We start from the raw sequence: 23,003 nt of genomic DNA, 5'->3' as shown, positions 1-23,003 counted from the left end.
AATTGCAATAGAACTAAAAATGAATTAATTTTTAATTAATTAAATTAATTAATTAATTTTGAATTTAAATTAAAGAAAAATCTCACTGCCATAAGGAATTTTTTTATCTAAAGTAAATAAAAAAAGCTAGGAATGGACTAGGAGAAGGGTGGCTCGTTAGTCAGAGGTAGATAAAACATGGTCTGAAACCAACACTGAAGTACGCAGAAAACAAGGCAATGTCTCCTGTACTTGTTAACAGACACAGTACTGGAGCCACATAAGGAGGCAGTACACATTTTTTTCAGAGAGGAGGAGATAAATATTTTAGATTTGAACAGGTCACATCCAAGTGACCTACTTCAACTCTATCGCTTTAGTGTAATACATTCAAAGAACATAAAATGAGGTCTGTTATCTTTTAGCAGCAACACTTCTTGTATTGTGGTAGGACTGAGTAATTCTACCACAGAAACAAAAGCTTATTAAACTGGGCACTGTAAAAGCTCCACAAAAAATGCAGTCTCACCGTGCAGAAATTATAATGTGAGACTAAGGAAACTAAGGGGGTTGGTTGCACAGAACAAAATAAAATAGTGAATATGAAATATGAATATTTGTGAATATGACCTAAATCTCCCATAATGGATTGCAGCCTGCACATATTTTGCCTTCAGGTATAAGGTTATTATATGCAACAAATGGAATATTTATCTTCCTGCACACGAGACAGTATCCTTTCCATATATTCAATTAAACTTTTTCAGTTTACTTCTCTTCTCTTCTCTTCTCTTCTCTTCTCTTCTCTTCTCTTCTCTTCTCTTCTCTTCTCTTCTCTTCTCTTCTCTTCTCTTCTCTTCTCTTTCCTCTCCTCTCCTCTCCTCTCCTCTCCTCTCCTCTCCTCTCCTCTCCTCTCCTCTCCTCTCCTCTCCTCTCCTCTCCTCTCCTCTCCTCTCCTCTCCTCTCCTCCTCTCCTCTCCTCTCCTCTCCTCTCCTCTCCTCTCCTCTCCTCTCCCATTCTATTCTCTCAGCTGTTAATTTTTCTCTCAACCAACATGAGAGAGAAGGATCTGAAATGTTATGACTTATTTTGCTTTACATTTTCTTTTTCTTCTGCAGCATGTCACTAGATATTGTTAGAGAAAGCACTTAGAGGGAGAAGTGGCAACGTTATGACAGTTCCAAGTTTCTGAAGTGAATCACTTTGCAGCTTTTGACTGCCCTCCAAAACCAATCCATTTTTCTCTCATTTGCTCTTCTGTACCTGCAGACAGCTCCCGTGTGCCAAGGGACTAAAACTGTCAGCCAGATTCTTCAACTGAAATATTTAGATAATATTTTTTCCTTAAGTATCCTAAGCCAAGTACTGGAACACTTTGAAGGGAACATTCAAGAACTTGACCTTCATTCATTTTCCAACAAGACACATCACACAGCAGGAAGTTGCCTGTGTGGTTGTGAAGATGTACTGTGGTAGCATGTCCCATCTAGAATTTTTAAAGTATTTTAATCCTTGTGCCCTGGCAGGCCAAATTGCCAAAGTACAATTGAGAGATGAGGAAGACCCATCACCTAGTAGGATGTGACACAGACTTTTTCTTGGAGCTGACATTATCTGTACTTGAGTTGATGTAGATGTGAGGAATCTATATCCACCAAGAACAAACTTGCTGTTATTATGACCTTACAAAATTGCAAAATAAGAACAATATTAAAAGTAAAAGTCACTTAAAATTTTTTTTCTTGTGATTTTTAAGCTCCTAGGGTTGTTATTAAGGAAAAAATAACAAAAAATAGCAGTACTAATTCTCTATTTTTGATTAAATCCTGTCTGACTCGGAAAAAATTAGTATTTTTCAGATAGAATGTGAAGACAAAAATGAGACCTCTAAAGAAACAGTGAAATGTTTCCTCCTCTGCTCAAGTTTACTAATGTCACTTTGAATATTCCCATCAGATCTGATGCAGAATCAACACACGAGAGAAAATAGATGTAACTCTGGCAAAGCTTGAGATAAGAAACAGCTTTCTAGATTACAAAGTCTAAAATTTTTCCTCTCTCAACCTCCAAACAAGAGGATTTTATGACATTAAAACCAGTTTTGATTCTGCTAAATCAAAATTAATCCATTTCACTAATAGTTGTTAATTTACACTATATATATGTAAATAACAAGACCGTGGAGATGATAACCAAAGCAGAACTAAACTTCTATAATTTTATTATTCCAATCATCTAAATATTAATGTGCATAGACATTTCTAGATACCATAATTTTTGGATGATGATTTCTGACCTGCTTTTTTCTTTCCAAACAAATGCTCACCATCACATTTAGAAAACTCAGAACATCCTATTCATTAGTAAAATCACTCATGAAAATGTAAACCTCTCACATCTTTCCAAATGAAGAAGTGAAGACTACAGGAGTTAGATCATTTGCTGTTGAGGTCTACCCAGAGAAGCTGACTGCAACTGAGATGAGAATTTAATTTTCAGTGATGGAGAATTTTTTTTTCATAAGCTTGTAATTGAGTACCATTTTCTAAAAATTTTAGGTTTTTTCTCATAGATTCTTTTATAAGGAGGGGAAAAGTGCAGGTCAGTTGAAATTGTCATTCCATATAATTGTGAGACATTTTCCTGACAAAAAATATCCCATATGAACCCTGGCAGTGTTGCTGGTGTGCTCAATTTTCTTCTGGGAGAGACATTCTCTAGAGATAAGGTGTGCATCACTTTATCTTCTCTGACACTGAAAAAAAATGGCCTATAAAGTAGTAGCTCTGCATCACATTTACACTTCTACTGGGAGTAAAAGTAGAAAGCCAGATATATATTACATCAACCCAGGGACAAATTTAATAGAAGGAAGGGAGTTACTAAAAGATTTTAATCTACCCACACATTTAGGTCTTTCTAAAGTGGTACTGCCCTTCATCTCCAGATTTTCAAACCCTCCCAGCTGGAGGTAGGGAACTGAGGAGGAATGCAATGAACAGAACAGAGCTTAATAGATTGAAAAAGAGGAAAATTAGTCCCCATTTTCACCTCTACATAATATAGGACAATATGTTATATCTATATAATATTTGGACAATATTTTTCAACATTTTCAGTTGTTGAACCTCTAAACATATTGAAAAAAAATTCAAAACACACTTTTAGAAATATTTGAACATATTCCCTAACACTATTCTTTGCCAAGTACCATATCTTCACTTAATACTAATTTCTTTAACTTTGTAATTATCAGACTCTCAGACAGCTACACAGATATTCATGAGCCCTGCCTGCCCATCATGATCATAATGTCCCTCTTTATGTCTTGCAGCATTTCAAAGAAGAAGTCTCCAAACATACTCACTTGATCAATTCAATATGTTTTCATTGCAAACAACAATCTGGTGATTGGCAGCTTACTTTGAAGTACTGGTAAACCAGGTCCCATGTAAAAATGTCCGAAAATGAGTATACTCTGACCCAGTACTCAACTTCCACACAAGTTTTACAGTGAGTGTTTTAAATTAAATTGCTCCTTAGTATAGTTTATATAGTCAAGTGATATACATTTCTCAAAAAAAAGGTCAAACATGGTAGTGTGAGATCATTTGCATCTACTGTCCACAACTTGGGACAGGAAGTCCTTAACCAGTTATTTTCCAGAGAAGATGAAGACAGTATTCTGCTATGCCTCCCCAGTATTTATCACAGGAGATATTTTCTTCTGACAGAATTTAAGATATATAAAAGAATCAATGCAAGTTTGGTACCATCTTTATAAAAGACAACCCTCAGTGTTTCAAATGACAAATCCTCCCACTAAAATCAACCTACATGATGGAAAACAAAACCAATAGTCTGCAAGAAAGCATGTCTCATGAGACAAGGTTAATGAAAAGGTTTCGGTTTCAGACAGTGAAGTTTTGGAGTCCCATACTGTCAAAGTATGAACTACAAAAGATCTGATTGTGAATCTTTTATCATATAGTGTTTACTATATGATAGTGATCATACCACTGAGATAACATTTTTTCAAGAAGAGGGGTTTCCTTCACTTGAAATTCATGTGTTTGTGATAGATACCATTTGCATTAGAACCCAGGTATCTTATCTGCTCTGAGGACACCCTGACAATCTTCGAGTGAGCTGGAATAAATTCTCACAGTCTCACCTTTCAAATCTCTTCAATATGGAAAAGGACACTAAATATGCATTGATCTTAAAGATGATAATTTTATAGCATAGTGGTTAATGAGTCTGCACTGATCCTGTACTACTGGGATGCATTTCACAAATGAGTTTCCTTCAGTACAAGCCTATATATATCTCTTTAAGTTACCTATAATCACCTTATATCCACTTGATAGAAATTGGCCCTGTCAAAGTGCAGTTCAGTTCTTCTGAAAATTCATAGCTCTACACCTCCAGTTAGTGCAAGGACAACCTAGATTGATCAGCTCAGTGGAGCTGCTAAACTTTGATGAGATGACATTGTAGTTCAACCCCAGTAGGTTCCTCAGTCCCACACAGCTGCTTGTTCACCCTCACCCAAGCAAAGCAAAACAACAAAGTCACTCACAACTTCCCATAGGCAGGCAGAGATTTAGCCACCTCCAGGAAAGAAGAGCTCCATCACACAAAATGGTCACTTAGGAAAGCAAACACCATCATTCTGAATGTCCCCTTTCCTTCTTCTTCCCTTCCCTTTATATACTGAGCATGGTGTCCTATGCCATGGAATATCCCCTGGGTTGGATGGGGTAAGTTGTCCCAGCTGTGTTACCTCCAGTCTTCTGGTGCACCCCCAGCATACCTGCTGGTGGGGCGGGGTGAGGAGCAGAAAAGGCCCTGATACTGTGTAAGCATTGTTCACCATCAATCAAAACATCCCTGCTTTATCAGCACTGTTTTTAGCACAAATCCAAAGAGAAGCCCCATACTAGCAATGATGAAGAAATTCAACTCTATCCCAGACAAAACTACAGATGATTTCCATTCTAGGAGGCAATTTCATGTCTTGTTTCTTACCTCGATTCAGATCACCATTTTGCACTGAGGGCAGCAGCAGAACCAGGAAGGAATAAAGATGGAGGGTTATGCCACAAACAGTTCCATATCCTCTTTTCAACTATTGTAATAACCACAGTGAAACAGCTGCTGAGAGAACACAGATATGCATTAAAAACTATATGATTCAGTTAAACTGTGTATAGAGAAGGTCTATTCTCAGGCTGCTGCTTCTGTGGATATTCAGAAGCTGACAAGAGAGCAGAAGAGCATCTATTGTACTGTTGCATGATTTCTTACTATGTTCTTTTTCAATTCTGAAAATGAGTTTACATTCTGTCTACTAATCATTTGTATTGCAGTACATTTACCTACCAGACTCCAATATTCAAGGCATAGAGTGAAACCAAGGCAGAATTCCTGATTCAGCAGACAAAGAATAGGAGGCAACACAATATGGCTGAGCACACAAAGCAACTCAGTGTTATGTTAAGACAACACAATAAGGCAACTCTTCCTGTGAGCCCTCTTCCTGTGATTTACACATTGGACTATATTCACTTTTTTTTCTGTTTATCCACACTGAAGTCACCAGCAAAATCAGTTCTCTGCAAAAACACACAATGACACATTTCTTTACTCTGAAATACCCACCAAAACAAAGCAAACAGCAAAAAAAACCCCACATCAGTATCGTAAAATGAAGTTCTTTGATGCTCAGGAATGGCAGCATTTTTCCTGAGTGTTCTAGGATGTATATGAATGTGTGCTCATGGGTGTGTTTGTTTGCAAAACCCTGCAAAACTAAGTTATTTACCATCCATCTCACCTACATCAGTCTATACCATTGGCAAGTATTTCTGATATTTTGCTATTGCAGAAAATTGTATATACAATAAAGCAAACAGGAGCTTCATCCTGCCTGTTATTAACAGCCTATCTCTCAAGAATTACTTCCTGGCTATAAAATAGTTCACCCGTGAAACAGGTAAATTTAATAGGATCAATTTTCTTCAGTAATATTCTGCTCAATGTTAAACTTCATCATAGTAACAGATTCTAAATTCACACTTAGGGCTAGAAAACTAAGACACTTTATCATTAGTGTTCAGCATAGCAAGACAGTTCTGTTGAAGCCAATTATTAGACAGTGGTTTTTATGTCAAAGTAAGCTGGGAAAAGTTAGTGCTCTTGGGAAAAGGAAAAAAAATTCTGATTCAAATCCCTGAAGGAATTTCCAGTGACAAGATAACATAAAACTCTCATGCCACTATTGTAATAATTATCTTTAAAAAGGAAGGGAACATCTTATCAAATTGAATTGAATCTTTTCCCATTGTCTCCAGGGACTCCCAAACTTCCCATTTCCCTGCACTAGTAGGTAACTGGTGGGGTAGCCTTGGTCAGCTGCTAAATGCCCACCCAGCTGCTCACTCTTCCCCCCACACACACACACGAGGACACAGGATGAAAACAGAATGGAGAAGCTCATGAGCTGAGAAAATGACAGGTTGTTAGCTTCATAGTTACTGTCATATGCAAAACAGACTCAACCTGACAGAAACTAATTTAATCTACTGCCAATTAAAATACATTTTGATAGTGACAAACAAACAAACACAATTAAACTACACTGTGTGCCAAAAGAAGACACATATTTCATGCTCTCTTGTGTTTCAGAACAGGCTTCTTGTTGATCCTGAGCTGTGGCACATACTGATGTGAAGAGTTGTAATAGGGGTATCTCCCCTCTGTGTACGAGTTAACCTCTGGCTGAGGTTTATCTGTTGCTGTCTACTTGCCTGAAAGAAGTCTGGGGACACAGGATTTGACTTCAAGAAACTTGTGTCTACAGCTTCACAATTTCACTATTCAGAGGATTTCTGAAAATCTCTTATAGAGAGTCTATTGGGTTCCCTTGACAGACTGTATCATAGAACTCCAGAAAGATGCTAAGACATCATTTGTTTGTACAAAAGCCACACTGACTCTTTCTTCCTGCCTAAATCCGTGGTTTCAAGCCACATACTAAAGCAAACATATTCCAGTCTTGGAGATTTTTCATTACAAAATACAATGAATATTTGTCTCTTTTAGGGAAATTTGAACTTCTTCCATGTTTTTTTTTGGGGGGGGGGGTTTTGCTTGGTTGGTTTTTTTGTTTGTTGTTTGTTTTTTGTTTTTTGTTTTTTCTTTCAATGTTTGATCAAGTCTCTGCTTCCTTGGAATGAGGGAAAAAAATGAAAAAAAAAAGCAGGAAAAAGCAGATGATAGTGGATATCCTACTGTATCCAGTATTCAATTTGTTAAAAATTAAATATTCCTGAATGTGTAGCTGTTATTCCTATAAGAAATTCATTAACTTAGTTAACTCTTCTTGATGTTGAACCTGACTAACTTAAAATCCTTGCTCAGCCATTTCCTCCTTTCAGAGGCAGCTATATGCAATTTTATAGTGTTTCTGTTGTTCCAGGATTTCCACATCTATTCAGTCTTCTTTCTCAAGTCATCTTTAAATAGCTTGGGAAATGTGAACCAGCTTGAACAAGAGAAGACAATCTGCTGGTGGGGACATGTACCTAGGCAGTAGTGAGGGAAACAAGTCAATCCTAACTGAAGCCTAATCTTCACCACAGTATACAACAGGTTTGAGTGGGTGCTTGGACTGTAATGTCTAAGATTTAAAGGCGTTGACTTTGCGTTCAGCTATTTTTTTCACTGCTGTGAGAGCCCTTGCCTAGTCAATTATTCCTTGTGAATCTCATTTCAAAGTATTTACTCTAAGTGGCTATTTTGACCTTCTGAGAGGTGTTTTGAGGCCATTCACTGAAACAACAGCATAAGTGTTTGAACACACTGTAGATAATTTCTGTGTTGTATGACCTAAAATATGTTCTTGGTGTAGACTCAAGTTCTTCCTGAACAGTACTTAGGATTTGGGCTAAGGAACTCAGAGGCAAGCCTCAGTTTCAGAATAAAGTTATACTCTATTGCACAGAATTTATCCTGTGCCAAGAATGTATGATCAGCACAGATCACTTCTCTGACATTGTTTCACTTAACCCCTAAAATGTAAAAAACCCAAACTTTTAGATAGCTGTCTGTGGCCTTCTAGAAACTAAGCAAAGGACGATTCCCTGAACAGTTTTGGAAATATGCTTCAGCTTTGACCTTTAGTACTCCTTGGTTTATGCATTTGAAGTTACCCCTGAGCCTTGTCTGATACTGCTTTCTGATATGAAAAACTCATGTTTTAAATGCAAACAGAATATCAGCACCCTGAGCATGTTTGGAAGAAATGATAATCTGCAACAACAAAAGGCTGACCCACTAAAATTGCAGTAAAGGGTTTAAAAGAAATCAAATGCTCAATGTATCTTATAAACCTTAGCCTATAAAAGCAGCCCTAATGCAAGCACAAAAGGAGTTTGGTATTTCCTGAGTTTTATCATAGACTTTCCATTTTTTTTCCTTAGTCCTAAACATTAAGCTAACAATTATCTACTCCATCCCCTAAGGCACACTGGTGGTTTCCCCATGTTTTATTTTCCCTTCTTTTTGTGAATCTGTCTTCTCCTTAGTGAATGTTTACACGGTAGCTAGGAGAGAATGGGACCTTATCCTTGATGGATGGATTTTCTATCAGTAAAAACAGAGAAAGAAGAAAAAAATCACAAAAAATCATAGAGGGGAATCCTCCTTAATTCATACAGAGCTCATCAAGTGACCACATAGATGCTGTCCATACACTCATATAGACATAAAAAATGAAAACTGGTTTGGAAGAAGCTGCCAGCTCTGCTGATTTTTATAAACAGCTGTCAACTCCCTTGACTCCTTACAGCATACCAGGACAGCTTGGGATGCCTTCCCTGACTCTGAGCTGTCATTCAGGCACGGGCTGGGTGAAGGCCTTAGAAATGCCTTAGGAAAAGGTTCATATAATTACCATGATGGGGATGTGACCATTCCCTTGATCTGTCTGATACAGTAGCAGATATTGCAGTGACACGCATTATCTTCCCAGCTGCCAAAACATCTCAAGAGACAGAGGAGGAGGGAAAAAAGTCCACCACCATACACATCTTATCTAGACTTGGAAATTTACATTTCTTTATTCTCAGCCAAATAAGCAGGCAGCCTGATGTTCACAGGAAATTTCTTGTGTTTCTGCAGGCACTTGTCTGTATCACCAGTGAGCTAGCAAATAGAGGTTAATTTCATCTCTTCCTCTTACGACTGGAAATGCTTTATTCAGGAGTATTAGCTGGGCTAAAGAGCACTGCACATACTTTTGTGCAGGTAAAAAAGCAATTCATGTCACCCAAGGCATACCCCTTAGGAAATCAATTTGCCTCACAGGGCTTAAAAAGACATGTCACCAAGTGCCAAGGGGCAGAACTAATATGTACTTTACCTAGTATATTAGGGCTGTCATCCAATATGACATGAGGTTTCTATACTTCAGCTTCAGCTCACAAATAAAATTCTACGAGTTGGAATTACTAGGAGTTGTGTTACTTTGGTGCTGAGCATGGACAAACAGGCCTTTCCAGGAAAGATAAAGTGCCTCTGAAAAAGTTTATAAACCCTTCTTCTGGGACCCTTAGGCTTCCAGTCAGTTTGTTGGGTCTCGAGGCAGAAACAGTTTTACTGAGGCCTATTAGTCCCTTGGGGGACTCCATCTTGATGTTCTCTTCTACCACAGAGACATGCCTAAAATCACTGTACACTGCACTGTAAAATCCACAAGACTGACTTAATCATCATGACTCTAAAATAGATAAGGAAACACACATACAAGTATGAAACTGCCCTTGATTTAAGTATTTAAATCTAGGGGGTGATTTAGCTTTCTAAACTTCATGATTAAAGTACTAGAAAGGCAAATGGGAACTTTCATCAACCAGGAGAAATCCAGAACCCAGCTTTTGAAAATGAACAAACGAACAGCGAATTTTTGCTAGGGTCTTTATAAATTTCCACCTTTTTCCTGTTCTCAACATGCTAAAATTTCCATCATGGGAATATAATCTAATATCTGCAGTGCTCCTGGTACACTGGCAGGATGAGGTAAAAAATCTCCCCATTTTGTTGCCAAATTTCCCACTCCAGTGACTGTTACTATTTCTTCATTTACTGCTTCCTCTACCCATTCTGAAGGGTGCAACAGTCTTTGCAGTGATGTTAAAAAAAAACCAGCACAACCCTCCCCCAAAAACCCCAACAACAACAACTACAAAACCAAAACCCAAAAAACAAATAAACAAACAAACAAACAAAAAACCCAAATGAAACAAGGCAAAAAACAAACAAAAAAACTCAGGAAAAAAACCCCCAACCAATCAACACAGATTACCCAAAACCAAACAGAAACCCCTTTCTTCTGCATGACTGAACCTTAAAACTCCATGTTGGAGTACATACCAATATATATATGTATATCTAAAAGAAAAAATGCTGATTACAGGCAGTAGGTAGTGTGTTTTTCTATCTCTTTGCCAACATAACTTAAAGATTATACTGTTATGTTCCTGTGAAGCAAAACCACCTGCCTATGTGCACTGCAGAAAGTTGAAAAATGAGTGCTGAAAAGAACACAGCCCTCATGCTTTTAATTTATGGATACATATGCTATTATATCAAAGTAAACAATATCCTTTATGACTTTTAAACATTCACACTATTTCAAATTGGATTACAATGAGTGCAAAAAGGGTGACATTATTCTCAGTGTTGCCCCATATCATTAAAGAAAACAAAACTTAGAAATGTCTTTCAGTAGCTCTGCTTTCTGGGTTTCTCTGTTTTATGGTCCTTGTGTGCATTCACAATGAAAGCAGCAGGGAATTCTTCACTCGCCACTGAAAAAGAACAGAGAAAACCAAACCCAAACATAAATAAGAGATAGTAAGTGAAAAAACTAAAAACAAAAACCAAAAAAATCCTGTATGACTGCATGAGTGTAAATACAGTTTTCCCATGACACAATGATAATTCACAGCTCAGTCTCTAGAATGCCAAAAGATTCAATGAACAAGGAGAAGCAAACATTCTTTGGATGCTTTTGATGACTCTAATAATCTTTCAATTATTACATTGGTGAAGGCAATAGCATTGCTGAAGTATTCTTAGATGTTTGATTTTGTAGTGTATAAAAATATATATACATTCTTAGAGAACCAGAATGATTATAAATCAACATGATTCATATTAAAAGGATGGTAATATTATGTCATACATCAAAGGATGACTCTGTGCATATTTAAAAGTCTACTGCACCATAAAGATCATCTGTTGTAACTTCTTGCTCACTTAAATGATAACAAATCTTTTCTAATATGAACAGAGTCATAACTATCTGCTCAGAATTTGTCACTAAAAAAGGACACAAGGCGCTAAAAATTGTAAAATGTGTCAGACTTTTTGGGATTTGATCTAAGTATTAATAACCCACAATGTTGAAAACATATTTCAGACTAATATTTGAATGTATTTCAATTTCCCTTCCAGCCTTTGGTCTTTGTCACGTCTTTCTCTGCTGAATATAGAATTGTTTAAACTTTAATAAGAGCAGTGTGTCTCAACCCTTGCTGGAATTTTAAATTACTATGAAAAATAGTGCTATTTCCGTTCTGGTCACCTGTTTCTTCCCTGACATTCTAACCATGACTTTAAGTTTAAGTTACCTGGCTTTGTTTATTATTATTATTATTGAGGTTTGAGGTCTTTATTTTTTGGTTGGTTTCAATTTTTTTTCAGTATATTCTTTTGCTGTCACCGATGAAAGCACTTTTTTGACCTATGAGACACTTGTAACAGAGTTTTTCTGACAATAGTACCTATAAAAATAAAGGTTTACTGTTGCCTTATATGATTATATCTCCTTAAGGTTCTTATAAAATCTTCCACTCCACTCCTTCCATTTGATCAGCAGCAAACCAAGCAATTTTTGCTGCTTCATAAGACCTCCACCAATTTAGAGGGACTGGTAAGCAGCTGAAGCATTGACATGCTTGTTTTTCTTTCTCCTTTCTTTTAAGCATATATTTATGCATATATGTGTGTGCATTTACATGTATGTGTGTTTAGTTTGGAGAATTATTTGGAGAAAATTAAAGAAAATCACAGCTGTGCTAACACATTCCACAGCTGCTGCAATAGCACCCATCTCACTGAAGGGTAAGTAGCAACATCTGTAGGAATGATTAGAGATGAAATGAGGACTGTGAAAGTTCCAGTGTCAAAGCAGCTGCAATCCCTGCTGAGGTACTTTGCCTACTACGTTAAATATCAAGATTCTCTTCCCAGGTGTTAAGTAGAAGTAACCAAAAGGTGATAATGAAAGGCAAAAATAGCTTTTAGTTCCTTCTCACCCCATCTTGACAATAAAAATAAACAAGATTTGTGACATACATTATTCATTTGACTCCATTGCAAGATCTTCCATTTGGCAGTGTAACCCTGGCAAACTATCTATAGCTCTTTGTCTAAAAGTTAAAAATCTTCCAACACAGGTCTCTGGAGAGTCATGATGCTGGATTACAGATATGTCCTGTGATACAGGAACAAAAAGATTATTAGTCCAAGGTAGCACATGGAAAGCAGGACAAGAAGAAGAGAAAACCCCAAGTTTAATAATTTTCCTAAATTCATTAACTCTTCTGTCAATGTCACATGCACTAAAATTAAGAGGAGTTACCAGATTGTCTTTTTATTGTTATTATTCATTAATAACTCCTGCAGGAAAAGTTTTTTAAAAAAAATATTCCCAAAGTAATTTTTTTACTTTTTTTTTTGAAAAAAAATTAGTTTTAGATTGAAAATCTCTGCCCAAAATGCTTCCAGCACTGAGATTTATCAATAACTAGATATGAATATCAATATCATTAAATGTTTACATGTAGTCTAAAGCATTATGCATGTGTCTGTCATGTAAATCTGATTCTGTGGAAGATTTCTACTTTTTTTTAATGGGGTTGGCCTACAGACATTTTATTATAATTTCTCATCACGTTCCTCCCTGCCAGCTGAATCATCATCTAAGGAAATCTCAGTCTACAGCTGTAAATGAAGAAATTGCTTCCAAGAAAATGTGATTATTCAGTTCCTACTCCTTTAGTCTTGGAGCGTCTCAAAGTTAATGATTTGTATTGTGAGAGTGTAGAATTATCCTTGTGTTTTGTCTATGAAAACTTGCTTACTAATGTTCACCAATAGAAAGTAAGTATAAAAAAAAAAGAGAGAAATGGGTGTTATAGTTGAAACTACAAAATTTCAAACAGATAACACTTGCATGTGAGAAGGGCAATTACGTAGAAGCAAAATGTTTTGTGAAAAAACGTCAAACAGCAATTCTAGTGAACTTCTTTTTTTTTTAGAGAAATCAAACAACACGAGGCAAACAGGTTCAGGAGAAGCTTGCCCAGTTTCTGGACAGATTACTTGGAATATAACACTTGCTGTGTGATAATTCCAGGGACTGAGACTTCTTGGCAGTTCAGAGCTGGGGAATCTTGCTGCCTGTCTCATCAGATGGCTGCTTCAGCCCACTCATATCACAGTGATGCATTTGCATCCTGGGAAGCCAACTCTTCCCATGGCTGAGCTGTTACTGGGAACAGCTGATGTAAGGATGAGAAGCTGGCAACAGAAAACCTTAAACGAAAAAACTTTTACTTCAGAAATATGCTGGGCTTGGACCTTACATTGAACAGCTGTAACTCCCAACTTGTGAAATGTTTGTACCAAGGTAGCATCTCAGTCTTGCTAGAAGGACAATTACGATGCAACATACACTCAGTTCCCCAAGCTTTGTTAGTTCTAGTAAGACACAGCCCTTCTTTGTGAGAAGATTTAGATCTGTGGTACACCTGAATGAGGAGGGTTGGAAGGGACCTCAAAGATCATCTAGTTCCAAGTGGGTGGAGTGGGTTGAGGTCTGCTCTGATTGTTCAAACCAATCAAAAGAAGCAGAGACAGCCAGTCAAGAGAGATGATTTTCCTACTCTACTCTACTCTACTCTACTCTACTCTACTCTACTCTACTCTACTCTACTCTACTCTACTCTACTCTCCCCCTCTACTTGTGAGACCCCACCTGGAGTTCTGTGTCCAGTTCTGGGGTCCCCAGCATAGATCCTGGACCATGTCCAGAGGAGACCCACTGCAATGATCAGAGGGCTGAAGCACCTATGAAGAGAGGCTGAGGAAGTTTGGGTTGTTCAACCTAGAGAAAAAAAGGCTTAAGGTGACCTTATAGTGACTTTCCAATGTTTGAAAGGGGCCTACAAGAAAGCTGGATTAAAGATTTCTACATAAAAAGAAAAGGGTAGAAAAGGGGAGATTTAGGCTAGACATTAGGAAAAAACTCTTTCTGCAGGGGTAGTGAGATGCTGGAACAGGTTGTCCAAGGAAATTGTGGCTGGCCCCTCCCTGTAAGTGTTCAAGGCCAGGTTGGATGGGGGCTCAAGCAACCTTATCTAGTGGGAGGTGTCCCTGACCATACCAGAGGGCTTGGAACTAGATGATCTTTAATGTCCCTTCCAACCCAAACCATTCTATGAGTCTACGATGGAGATGGAGACAAATATGGGACCTCCTGCTTTATGAGTACTTGTTAATCTTAGTAGGGAAAAAATGAGTCTTCCTCCTGTAAATACTACCTGAATTATATGGAACTGTGTTTTTTGTTCACTGTTTGAAGAAATGGCAATAAAGTGTGACCATGGATGAAGAAGAAATAAAAAAGATTGTCTCTTGCCTTTTTTTTCTATTTGGCAGGGTTACCAGAACCTCCAGGCCTCTCATATCATCTTCTGGTGTTCAACATGAAGCAATAAAATGTTGAGCATGGGTGAGAATGTGTGTAGTTGGGGGTGGGCAGTAACTTTCCCCAAAACTTTTCAGGAGGAAGGAACACTGGATTTTAGGGAAAAAGGATTAAAAGATCCGCACAGCTTATTTGAACAAGCCACCTCCTGCAGAGCTTCATGGGTCACTGAGCCAGCACAGAGGTTGAACTTGAGCATTGCCCACTTCTTCTACTTCTCTTCAGAAGCAATAAGTCTCTAATGTCCATACTCATCATGATTGCTACATGCTTTGACAACATCAGCTACTCTCCAGATGCTTCAAGTAACTAGAATTTAAGTACCATTTCTCAGCTGGAAAGTTATTATTAATACTCAAGTGAAACAAGACACAATTTTTCAGGGCACCAATTCAGGTTGTCATAACTACTTGACACAGTTTTCATAATCCTACTTTTATTACACTAAGTAGAAAGAACAAGATGTGTTTGTTCTCCATAAAAGCAATTCTTCAAATGAGATGCAGAGCATTCATACACCTCACAGTGACATTAGGTTACTCTCAGAGTGACACTGATGATGTTCATGGTTTAGTTTGAATTTACACAGGTGCACCTGAGCTCTGAATGTGGCTCCAAATAGCTAAAGCTTCTACTCTTACAGCAGTCTCCTGAGCATACTGAAAAAGGCTGAAGTGGAAAGAAGACACAACAGAAAAATATGTTTGCTTCAAAGCAAGATCATCAGTTGTGTACAGCACTCTGGAGGCAAATAGACACACTGGAAATTTTGATCTAATTCTGAGGCATTTACAGAATACTTCCTAAAAGAACAAGTCTTCATTCACAGTTGACTTAGTCACATTTTAGGGGGCAATTGTTCAGTGTATACTATCACAGTGGCAGATTTCTTAGACTTCTCCAACCTGTATCTAAACATCTCAGTGCTCCACAGGACAAAGTAAACGAGGTGACTTATATGAATCTGGTTTTGGTTTCCCTGAAAGAAGCAGAAAAGTGCAGACAGTCAGCTGCAGGCGAGGCCTGGTTTAAGGACCCTGTCCCTCTCTTCCCACTTTTGGGACGGGAGTCACTTCATCTCACTTCAGTCACTTATAATTCAATATCTAAAATAATCTACCTGATTAAACTCCACAGATATCAGAGAAAGATGACATTATGCATGGAGAGACTATCTTCTAATGGAAGTGGTTTTAAAGCCTTTCAGAGAAGACTGGACCAGGCATCTAATCTTTGGGTGCAAAAATTAAGTTAAAGTGCTTCTACTCTCCATTCCCCATTCCTGGTTGTGATTCAATAGCTCTGATGTTTGTAAGAACATTTCAAGAGGTGAACCACAGACTACATCTAATAGATGCTCAGTTCACATATTCTAGGCCTGGGGGCTACTATCCCTTGTCTTTCTATAATATGTGAACTAGACTTCTGTTATACTCCTTACTGGTGTTATGAAGATACAGATGCTTGAAAAGTATGTGAAAGTTAAGGATGGGTAGGATCTGTGCAAGGTAGGATCCAGGTGTCATGCTCTCCATTTTCCCTTTTGCTTTTACTAGGTCCCTGAAATAACACTTTGTTGCTGTGCCTCTTAATTTGTTTCGGAAACAAAACAAACCAAAACAAATTCCAAGTGATAATCCTTTATTCTTTTCTTATGTTTTAATTTGCATACAGACTTGGAGACCAAAATCTTCTCATTTTTATAGTAACTTATATAACTGGATGGTTTTCAAGCCACTAACACAAGTCTACCTGTGCCTTTAGTGGTATGAATCCAAACAGAAGTATGATATAGTACATGTAAACAAACCCTAAATATGCACTAATACTGTAATATGGCAATGCACATGATATGTGCCAAAAATTAAACAGATCTTTAACTTGTGTAAATAAGCACTGATCCATTCAAGTACTCAATATAAAGGCATTTAAACAATTTTCCAAAGGTGTTTCTACAAGCTTTTGTTGTACTACATGAAGAAGGACAAAACATCACAAATTCACTGTACTGAAGAACCACCCACTAGGCAAAGAAAAGAAACCCTTGAACAAATTCAAATTAACATAATATGATGGCAGCCAAGACCACCCCCTTAAGCCTTTTACTGGCACAGTACAGGCAAAGGAGGAAGCAAGTTGCTAATGTTCCTTTAGATTTAGAGACACTCAGTGTAATGTTTAAGAATACAGAACAATAAATATCATGTGGCATGTGAGGTTCTGCACAAAAATAATTTGCAAGAACCAAGAGAAAGCAGAATAAAAAGATGCATTGTGGATCAGTTTCTATATTAACTGGTGTTCAGTGTTTGAGTTCTTGATAAGTATGCAAAGTGTCAAAGAACTCATTGACTAATGCTTTTTTTCAACAGCTGACAGTATTCTTTATAGAAAAAGAAAAGTATAATTTAACTCTATCTTTGATAGCAATTGCTTTTCCTAACATCACTTAAAATCTTTCTTTAATGGTATTATTTTCAGATATATATCTGGTGTGCTGATAATATGCATTTCCTTCAAATACTTGTATTTCAATATTAAAATATAAGTTCTGGGAAAAGATCAGTATGTATTTGGAAAACACAGTTTAAAAGAATGCATCAAAATTTCAAGTCTGGTTCACACAATCATTGGTAACGGTGTGTAGAAAATGCCAAGAATCTCTGTCCAGATAGTAAAACCTTTTTCCTTATGTTTTACAAAAGATAACTTTATGTAGTAGTCCCTGGGATGTCACCTGGGATGGTGGCTATTGCACTCGTGGGTTGCCATCGTATCTTCTGAAAGAAAAACTTCACTTTTAGTAGCAGAATTTGCTTTACTGCCTCTGGGGGAAAGTAGTCCAAGGGTATGTTAACTCTACACAAGGTGAGGCTTGAGGGCTGAAGATAAAAGCATCTACCAAGCTGACCTTAGAAACTATTCATGATACAGAAGCTTTTTGAATTTTTAGCCATCTTTAAATCAGCACTTTCCATGGCCTATGGATCCAACAAAATATGAGTTTAGAACAGCAGAACTTGACACAGAAGCCTTGTGGGTTTTTTTTCTTCCATTTTTTATATTTAACTGAACATTTTATCACATTAAGTTTACAGCTATTGTGTGGGTATTTAAACTGTTGGGACTACGTGTAATAGAAGAGAATTTCTTACAGACATTGCTTCTCTTCTTCATAGGTTAAAAAGAAAAGATAAAAAATGTATCTAAGTCTATTATATAAGACAGTAAAAGAAACTGCTAACTGAAAAATAACACATTTCCTTAAAAACTAGAATTCTTTGTTAAAGAAGATATTTTTAAATTGTTAAATAGATTATTAATATGGTGATTTTTTTAAAAGGTAGACATTTTGTAATGATATAAATAAAGTGCAATTAATAGCACTACAGTTGATTATCTAAAAATAAAATTGAGCTAAATTAAAAGTTGAGAAGTAAATTTTAAAAATTTTTTTAGTAATATTTTTAGAAGTTAAAAAAATTGTGTTCATGTGTATGCATTCATGTATTTAGAGTTTTTCTGTGAAATGAAAATATGCTTGAAGTACTAACTTTTTCTGTGTTTGATATTGCAAATAGAATTCGGTGGGTTTGAGGGGGGGTTCACAGTTAGAATTTTTTAACCATGTTATTCAGAAATTTTTAAAGCAAGACAGTCCTCAGGACAGCTGTCATTTTAATGATATTTTCAATTTGTTCATTGAGGATGTATTTGCATTTCAATTCTAAGCAAATGCACAGAGATCTCAAACCAAAGGTATGAATTTTTTTCATTCTGCATGACACTTCAGGGATGCCTTTTTTTTTTTTTTTTTTCCTTTGCTGCAATAGCTTGTGGAGGAAGATTGTTCTTATGATATCAGATCAGGGTTTTATTTAGAAAATTAGAGAAAATATGCAGTACAGGACAGGAATTGATCCTCCCTATGATTATGCCACTTTGATCTTTGATCCTTCCAAACCCACGTAACCCCAAATCTTCCACCTAAATAAAGCCTTTTTCTATTGTCTCTGTTTATATCTGTTAAGATTACATCCAATATTTCTTTTTTCTTTACAGCTGGCTGACTTACTCTGGAAATTCAGATAGACCACATATTGCCCAAAAGGCAGTGGAGAGTGCTATAAGCCATAAAATCACACAGTTCCTCAAAGTTCACAGAGGCAGACTTGCCAAGACAGGATCTGGGCTCTTTCTCATGAGCAATATCCAAAATATTTAGCCAAGAGGGCCAGGCTTCTTGTAATCAACAACAAAACCTCTTCTGTTTTCAAAAATTGCTCCTTGCTTTTTTTTTTTTTTTTTTTAATCATCTGTTTCCTTTGAAAGAATTGCTTTTCTTTATCAGACTTACTTGGCATGCAAAATTATCTGCCAGCTGCATCATATCTTCTCTGGGCACACATCAAAAACTGGTTTGGATGCCACCTGTTTGATTACTCATCTAGTGATGCCAGTTCTGTTTTTGCTTGAACATGCTCTGTACAGAACAAAGAGCAACTGAATATATTTTGTTTTTCGAAAAATGAAATGAGGTTGAAGAAGTGGTGAAAGTTAAAGAATCTCTGATCAAAACTTGATCTGTCATATCACCATACAAACAGCTATACTGTGTTTGAAATGTTGGACAATATATCCTGGTTGATTATACCAGAACTTCTCAAACCTCAATTATTATTTTTGATAGCAACTCTTAAGAATTTTTTAACACTATATGAAAAATATTTGTGCATGTATTTGTATAGTACTGTATATAGTTCCAAACATATTTACACATATTTATATATAAGTGTGGTACTAGATATAGGAACATTCATAAATATGATAGTATTTTTAAACACCTATTGTATACTTTTACAACTGACTGAATTATCCTTTTATCAGAATAATCAAGACATATAGAAATTTAAAACTAAAGCCTACTGATTCTTAAGTACATCCTTAAAATAAGAAGTTGACTTTAACTTTGAAAATGCCTCTATATTCAAGCTATATTCACCAGTTCAGATGCAGATCCCTAGATTTCAGACATTTGAAGTTAGGCAAAATAAACCTGCTATTTCTGATAAACATCCTGATATGGTGTTTGCCAATTGGACATGTAACTGAATCAGAAAATTCAGATAATTTTATGAAACAAAGCATAGGAAGAGATTAAGAGAGCATGAATAAATAGTTCCTTCCCTTATGTTTTTTTATGCATTTCCAAGATACCTTAAGTAGATGTAGAATTGATGTCTACACTTGAATAGCAAGTTTCCTAGAAATGTTTAGTTTGGAATATGACCACCATTGATATCTATGAAATCTTTGACATTAAATTCAGTGAAAAGTACATTAAAGTGAAAAGGCAAAGAGATATAAAAGACAAAATGTGAGCAAATGTAAGTAGTACCAGAAAGTAGGATGTTCAGTGTTTTGAATTTCATAACTGGTTTTGTTTAGATTTGGTTGCCAGTTGATGCTCAGGGGAGAGGTTTTTTTAATTTAAATTAGAGTTATCCTTTTGCTAGGAGAGAAATGAACTTTAAAGCTTTTTAATGAGATGTGTATATCATTTGATATGCATCTAGGTACTGACAACATACCCACTAGTTATACAGAGAATGGAAATCAATTAACTATTTGAGTAGCTTTTTAAAGAGTTAATCAACCACTGCCAATGGCTTTCTACTCAAATGAATTTAATGTCTGTTATGGTCACAGCTTTTACATGTCCTGATAATTGAATATTATGACTGTTGCCCTCTTTTGCATGATACATTTTAAGTGAGACCTACATGGAACGTAGTGGAGTATCTTCCAAGGGTTTTCTTGAAATAAACCAGGATAAAAAAATGTAGCAATTAAGTGAATTGCCTTTAATTTCTCTTTTGGGGAGCTGATCATTCAAAGTTATCTCAAGTGTCTATGGGAGAAGTAGATGAGAAGAAAATTCTGTGCTCCGGGTCAAACTATGCTAATATTATCGGTTCCTATGGATGAGAAAGGTCTGTAATATGCATTTGCGAAGAAGATCAGACATGTAACTCATACCACAGAACATTATATGTGACTTGTTAATTATACAAAGCCCAAATATAAAGTTCATAGTCAGTCTGTGATGTAAATAGCAATATAATCAAGCAGTTAAATTATCATAAGGCTTCAGTATGGTCTCTCAGATATTTTGAAGGAAGACAATATTCTTTGGGTTCCAATAAAACTGGAAACTATTTTGAGATGTTACCATCATAACAGAGCTACAAATGTATAAACCCACTGAGTTCAAAGTATGGTTAAATCCTTTATTTCAAAAAGTATGCTCCCTGTTACTTTGCTTTCATTTTATTTTTAAATATGTCTTACATAAGGCAGAGATAAGTTATTATTTTATGTTCCCAAATACTGATACACTTGGCTTCATTTAGATACCTGACACACTACAATCACGGTTTGTTGTAGCAAATTTAATAGTTTTATAGTTATGTTGGATTACTCTAATCTATTCCCTGTAATTCTCTATTTTGCCCTCTTACCATATTGAACTGTAAAATCATGTCTGGGAATACAGGCCAGGTTGGATGGGGCTTTGAGCAACCTGGTCTAGTGGAAGGTGTCCCTGCCCATGTCAGGGGAATTGGAAATAAATGATCTTTAAGGTCCCATTCAATCAAAACCATTCTGTGTTTCTATGAATTTATGAATACCATTTTATTGGGAGTACAAAACATCCCTAGCACAAGAAATTGTTGATCCTGCCCAAGAGGCAGTTTGACATAGGTGCAAAAATCACTATTAAAGTACTAAATGTAATTGAAAGAATATGTGGAAGAAGTGTCCAGAGCAGGAACCCATGTGGCTGGTGCTGGCTGCTGGGGTGGAGCAAAGTCTCTGTATTATCCCCAGTCCTGGTGTGCAGGGGGAATATGTGTGTATCCACTAGCAAAATTCAAGCTGGACCAGATATGGGAGGGCCTCAGGTCTGGGACAGGGTACCATTAGGTGTAGGGTCTATGGTGGACCTGTGTGTAGTAGTACATGAGGAACAATTGTGTCTGTCTGCACATTTGCAGTGGGCATCAAAATGAACCAATGGACAGGTGAGGGACCCATGGGTTGGACAAGGAGGCCTGGGGGTGGTGGGCAAACAGAGGGGCTGTGCTGATGCTCAAAGTGATCTGAAAATATGTAAGTGCTTGTAAATTTAGACAGCTGTGTGTATGTGCCACCACTAATGATCCTCTGCCTCTGCCAGTCAAAGAGGAGAGGACCTGAATGTTCATGACATGTTTTTAGTTCTCTATGGAGATATTACTGGAGGGTCTCTGAGGCAATCTGTGTGACCAGATGTATCAGTGTCTTACAGTGTAGTTTCTACTTCTTTACTGGTTGAAGCTGCAGCTGGGAAAGGGGCAGCCACATCTCCCAGCCTGGGTAGAGGTCTCAGGTCTGGGGCAAGGGGCTGAGCTCCAGCAGCTGGCAGCAAGGACTTGGGCTGAGCAGCTGGAGGAGGTGATCACATTTCTTACATCACTTAACATAATTGTGACAACAGCTGTTACTGTGTTTTCCTACATTAAATGATTAACTGCTGTGGGAAGACAGACTTGTAAGTCCAGTGACAGAAGAGTCTGTTTTTTGGTAAAACAGGAGAGCTCCGTTGTGCAAGTACACTGAGTGGGACTGTATGGCAGATTGATGTCACAGGCCAGCCTCAGAGCAACCACTTTCTTACAGCTGCTGGCAATATATTTATTATGAGGGTGCTGAAAAAAAAAAGCCATCAATAACTCCCTTAACTAGCATAATAGTAACCCAGCTTCACGACATGAGGTGATCTGAAAAGACCTGTGGGTCTCAGACACAACCAAAAGGAGAGAAGTTCAAGAACAACAAAAGAATGTACAGTTTCAGTTGAAAACCTCTCTTGAAGCTCTAAGAGAAAATCAAAATAACAGGCCATTCATGGTGGAGGGCTTCTGGTGAGAGCTGATTCAAATATCAGTCGTAACTACTGTTTTCAGGTTTAATTTAATTATTTGCATTTTGAAATCCCATTTCATCCCCTGTGTCCCTTGTTGGGAGATGAGTCAGAAGGGAAGGGGTGAAAGAGAAAAAGGAAAAAGAGGAAGGAGAGAGCTGGTTTAATTTTTATTTTGTTTCTCACTAGCCAAATCCTATTTGATGTTCTTGAGT

This window comes from Calypte anna, chromosome 2 (genome assembly GCF_003957555.1).
Source record: "Calypte anna isolate BGI_N300 chromosome 2, bCalAnn1_v1.p, whole genome shotgun sequence".
Taxonomy (NCBI): domain Eukaryota; kingdom Metazoa; phylum Chordata; class Aves; order Apodiformes; family Trochilidae; genus Calypte; species Calypte anna.
Note: the sequence above shows the minus strand (reverse complement) of the source record.